Source organism: Delphinapterus leucas, chromosome 11, assembly GCF_059928025.1.
Source record: "Delphinapterus leucas isolate spDelLeu-1000000601 "Yukka" chromosome 11, BTC_Dleu_Yukka2, whole genome shotgun sequence".
In the NCBI taxonomy this organism is placed as follows: domain Eukaryota; kingdom Metazoa; phylum Chordata; class Mammalia; order Artiodactyla; family Monodontidae; genus Delphinapterus; species Delphinapterus leucas.
This window is the reverse complement of record NC_143139.1, coordinates 88056381-88062380: the sequence shown is the minus strand read 5'-3', so window position 1 is coordinate 88062380 and position 6000 is coordinate 88056381.

The following is a 6000-nucleotide window of genomic DNA, read 5'->3' as shown; positions in this document are numbered from 1 at the left end:
AAATATACATTCCACCCACATACCCCACACATCCCACACGCACGTCCTCCACACACTTCACACACACAACCCACATGCACACACCCTGCCCATGCACACCACATGCACATACACACATACGTACTCTCTTCTTCCTAACTGGTCTCTCTCTATCCCACATCACACCCCTCCATCCAACCCTCTACACAGCTGCTTGAGTGATTTTTCTAAAACACAAATTAGGCTACTTTCTTGTTTAAACTCTTCTCCGTCAAGTGGCTTTGCAGAGTCTTCAGGCTAGCATCGTAGCCCCTACCAAAGCTGTTGAGGCCCTCCATGGTCTATTCCCTGAAGACCCTCTTCAGGCATCCCCCCACCCTCCTGCCCCCTTGGCCAGTCCAGACTGCTGGCCCATCCCCCCTCCCTACGGGCTCCTCCTACCTCTGCCTTGTCCATCCTCCATCCTCTCCAGAGAACGCACCTGCTCCATAGTCCATGTGAGAATCGCGTTCATTCTTCCAAACCCTGTTCAGAGCCCACCCCTTCTATAAAGATTCCCTTGACTCCCCAGGTGGAATGCTGCCTTTCTCTTCCACAGGAAGTGGTGGGGTGACTTGTTTTCTAGGTCTGCCTCCCCTGCCAGGCAGGTGACCTTCTCAAGGTTACTATATACGGTGCAGCCCTGGGTCCCAGCACTGGGTAGGTGCCCAGTGAACGCTGGGTGGATGGGTGGGTGGGTACTCAACCCCTCATCCTCCCACACAGATCAAAGTAGAAAACCAGCATGACTACCAGGACATCACCAGCATGGTGGCTATGGCCAAAACCTATGCCACCACCGAGGCCTTCATCGACTCCAAGTACGACATCCGCATCCAGAAAATTGGATCCAACTACAAAGCTTACATGTGAGTCCCTGGGCAGGGGCTGGGGAGCTGGGAGGAAGGGTAGGAGCAGAGTGTGAGAAGAACGGAGATTAAAAATACATGTCATGCCCTGTCTTCTCTGCCCCAGAGCAGAGACCCCATAGGGACATCATTATTCTCCCTTTCTGTCTCCTTTACCACCCTTCTTCTCTGGTTAGTACAGCGGAAGGCTGATGTTCCATCATGGCTTATCCCAGGGTAGAAATCTGTCTACCCAAATGAAGCCTGTTTCCCCCAGAGAAAGACCGTTGGCATGTTTCCAAGTATATGCCTGATGTATGTCATAGGAGACATACATGGAAGAGAGACTTAGGGACAAATCAAGGAAGGCCTTGAATGCCTTGCTGAGGGTTGTGAATTTTCTTCTCTTCCCTTCTGAGCAGTGAAGTGTCATGATCTGACCTGTATTTGTAAGAAGATGGCTCTGGGGCTGTGGGCTGCAAAAGGGTTTCTCTGGGACAAATAAGAGCAGGAAGGAGATTACATCAGATTTCTTCAGCTGTGATTAGTAAAAACCATACCTGACTAATTTGGTGGAGTTTTTTTTAAGGGAATTTATTAGATGAATGATCAGAACTAACTAACAAAACCCCAAATTATCAATTTCAGAAATATTAGGGTCCAGGGCAGCCCCAAGAATCTGGGTAGCCAGAAGCAATATACAGCCTTCGTGGCACCCCATTAGGAAGTGAATCTGCCCTAATCATGTCCAGGGCTTAACTCAGGATTGCGGTCCCGTGGAAACAGCGCTGATTGATCCAGCTGCGGCCACGTGCTTATTAGTTAGAGGATGTAGAGCAGCATGAAGAGCCCCGCCAAGGTAGCATGCAATATGGGCAGGTCATTATCCAGTGGAAATAGAGGTTGTGTGACTAAAAGAAAAGGGATGAATGCCAGAAAATCCAACACACATTCATCCCAGGGGTGGTTCAGGCAAAGGATGACTCACGCTGGAGCTGCGGTTACAAGGATGAGTGGGAGTTCTTGACCAGGTGGAGGGCTTGGTGTTTAGAGAGGTCTTATCTGCCCCAGGTCCTCTCTGTCTCACTTTGGAGTATTGTTGTTTCCACTTGGAATGATGAGACCCCAGAGAGGCAACAGGTGCCTGGTTTCCAAGCATGCATGGCGCACTGATTGCCTGGTTCCATCTTTGAGGACTACAACAGCTGACTCTGGACAGTTGGAAAGTCCTTTGCTTCTGTGTGGTGGAGCTGTGCTCTAGATCAGGGTCAGCAAACCACAGCCCACAGGCCAAATCCAGCTTCCACCTGTCTCAATAAATAAGGTTTTATTGATCGCAGCCATACATATCCACTTCTGTATTATCTAGGGTTGCTTTTGCACTACCTGGATTGCCTAGACCGGGGGTCTACAAACTTTTTCTGTAAATGACCAGATGGTAATTTTAGGCTTTGCAAGTCACATAGTCTCTGTTGCAACCACTCCACTCTGCCATTGCCTGGGAAACTGGAGAAAATGCAGTCAGTTGACCTATAAGGAAATATGCCCAGGAAAGGGATGGGGCCAAGAAATACTTCTGGTCAGTCTTGCCAATCGCTCTCTTCCGCCCGTGAGCCAGGCCAGACCTGTCACTGCTCTCAGATGCCCTCACGGTGATAAGATCACCTCCCCCTGCCACCCCCAACCTCTCTGAGTTGGAGAATATTCCAGTGCATGGTCCAGTGCATTCCTGAGGCCTCCACCATCCCACATGATATCATTTCCCTCCTCTCCTCATTGTTAGCGTTTCCACTTGACATTGACAACACCTTGTCCCAGTTTCTCTTCTTGAGGATTACCTCATTGCTGCATTCTTTATGCTGAGCCTTTCTGCCCTGACAGCTCCAATTTGTCATTAGTTATGGTGTTTCCTGGACCCTGGGTTGGCCCACATCCGAGGGAGAGTGTTCATGTCACACCTCGGTGTAGAACGCCCTCTCTGCCCATGACCATTCAGCGTCCTTTCTGGCCCACTTCCTGCCCAGTACTTGGGCCTTTGTGCATGTTGCCACTGGGTATCATTGTTTCTAAATCCTCTCAGCAGACAGAGCTGGGAAATAAATATGTGTATCTCAACCCGTGTATACACACGTCTTTAATTGTAATTTACAGTTGTGTGATACACACACACACACACACACACACACACACATATATCCATCTATAGCTAAAGCTAAACAGAGTTCATAGTGATGTGTCAGACTTTCATCCAGTACCACATGATTCATTTTAGCCTTCCCAGATTGCTTATCTGTAACTTCCCCCTCCAACTGGGAAGAAACCTGGCTCCCACCATCCCCCATCCATGTACTTCTTTATTCATCCACAGTATATGTGTACAGTTGCAGAACTGTCAAGCCGTAGTCCCATGAGAAACAACTTCTCCAACTATGGTACAGGACTTACATACAGTTTCTTTTGTACTTAGTCATACAGTCTCCACTAATTTCCAAAGTTACTTAGGCAGCACCTTTCCACTCACCCCCGCCCCTTCATCAAGGGGGTCAGCTTCATACATGTGTCATAAACATAGATTCTGTTGTCACAGTCTACATCCCATCCTACATTCTGGCAGCTGCATCACATTTGGGCCAATCAACTCTTTTCCCCAAACCTGTGATGGGCTCTGCCATGAAGAGTCATGGTTAAGAACACAGAGTTTCTCAGATATGGTTTGGTGGCTTCTGCCACTCAGTGGGAATGATAATAATAATAATATCCATCTCATTAGGTTTCGTGAGACTGAAATAAGCCAGTGCTTATAAAGCTTTTAGACCCATGTCTCAGACATAGAAAGCACTCAGTAAATATCAGCTCTCACTATCGTTATCTTCTTGGAAGGAGACCAGTCTGGCTTGTGTTCCTGCTGCTTCTGGCATTAGAATGCTTTTTTTTTCTTGTCTACGCTTACTGAAAAGTAATAGTAGCACCCATTATACTAAGAGGTTTATGGGAATCTTTCCTTTAATCCACACAATGCCCTATAAGCATGCTACTAAAATTATTCCCACTTACCAATGAGAAAATAGAGTCAGAGATGTTGTCCATGGTTATACAGCTAGAAAATGCTAGAACCAAGATTCAAACTCGCATCCATCTGATTCAAGTCAGTTCTTACCTTCCCTTGTTACCATGCAGATCCCACTCTATTGAATCCTACTCACCCTCCCAGGCACATCTCAATCGCTACCTTCTGGGGTTAATGTTAAGTGACTGGTTTCTCCTTTGCTTCCCCGGAGTTCTTCATGCCTCATGTGTACTGCTAACCCTACCACGCCTATGTTCTGGCTTTAGGCTGGTCTACCCCTTTAAGGTAGTGAGCAGCTTGAGGAAGGAGTCATCTCTTCACACTCAGATTAGTCCTGTACCCAGGACAGAGGGAGGCCTGGTGATTGTTTGCCAAATTGAATTGAATTGCACTGAGATGAACTAAACTTAATTGACATGAAGCTTATCAATGTCACTGCTACCCTTAGTCATCATGTCTCCTATTGGCCACCATCTATTCTCAGCATCTGCTGTGCTCAGATACATTTTATTTTCTCTTTTAGAAAGACAGTTTCTAGCAATTCCTCTCCTGGTTCACCCTTAAACCTCAATCACATGCCTTCCCTTGGTCATGAAACAAATTGCTTTACCTCTGCCACTTTGCCTAAGGCCATTCAGTCTTTGCTGAATCCAGATATGCCATTAGAGATAGTTTGTCTGGATTGCTCTTCAACATACACAGTCCCTTACCTAGTAGGTAGTTACTGGACACCTACTACATGCCAGGGACCACTGGACACCAGAGGTACAGAGGGATGAGTCAAAACATGTTCCCTGCCCTCAGGAAAGACAGCACACTAAAGCAGTCATTGCAAGTGAGATGAGCATTACTAAACATTGGTATAGAGTGTAGTATAGGGGGTTCTTATTGTGGAAGATGTACTCTCAGGAAGTCACATTTTCAGATGAAACTTGAAAGATGAGTAGGACTTAGGGAGGCGAAGATGGAGATGAAGACTGGATCCGGCAAAGGGAAAAAGGTGTGTGGAGGCCTACACACAGGAAATATCCATGGGCTTTGGAGAAAGGGCAAGGGAACTAAGAGGGTGAGGCAGGCAGAGCCAGAAGGCCTGCCTGCTCTTCACCATGGAAAGTAATCACTTCTCTCCATGTATCATTTTTCCTACATTTTGGGGCTCTCAAAAAAGATTCCAGAGTCACCGGGGGCTATACTGCCCTAGTTCTTCTTCTGAAAAACAGGAGGCCAAAGTTTTCAGGATTTAATCTGATAGTGTAGGCATTTGTTAAATTTAACTTTTATATTTCAAAGGTGACTTGGGAAAAGATACATAAGACCCAACAAATAAGACAGTCAACATAGAGGGAAATAAAAACAGAAAAATAAATCTGAAGACTGGATGCGTACCTAAGACTACATGTCAGAATGTAAGCCAGATATTTGAATCAGAGCCGCCAAACAGCCAAAGCAAAAAAGGAAAGCAGGTCAATGACAAGCATCCCTAATGCCCTCACTGTGTTATTTGTTGTGATACAGGAGAACCTCCATCTCTGGAAACTGGAAGGCCAACACAGGCTCTGCTATGCTGGAGCAGGTGGCCATGACAGAGAGGTAAGAGGCAAAGGAGGTGTTTAGGGAGAGGCACCAGCCATAGTGGGAGATAGATAGGGATACAATAAGGATCCTGTAATGAATGCCATCTCACACTTTGGCCAGTGTCTCTCCACCCACAGAGTACTTTCCTAGGCATGATCCCCATTACTGCCCATAACAGCCTGCAGGGAAGGTTTTATAAATAACCCCATTTTACAGACAGGGCAGAAAGTTCAGAGGGGGAAAGTGACTTGTCCAAGGTCACAGAGCTAATCAGTGACAGAGCTGAAAGTAGAACCCTACTATCTTGACTCCAAGTCCAGGGGTCTTTCCGGCCCTACCCAGCTGCTGTAGGAAGAGAGCAGGAAGTCCTCACCAGTCTTTCCCTGCTCTGACAGCTGCATGGAAGCATCCCTATTAGGGCAACAGGGCTACTGGACTGTCCACTCCTCTCTCAGACTTATTCCTATCTCAATATGAGAGGGAGAGGTTGAT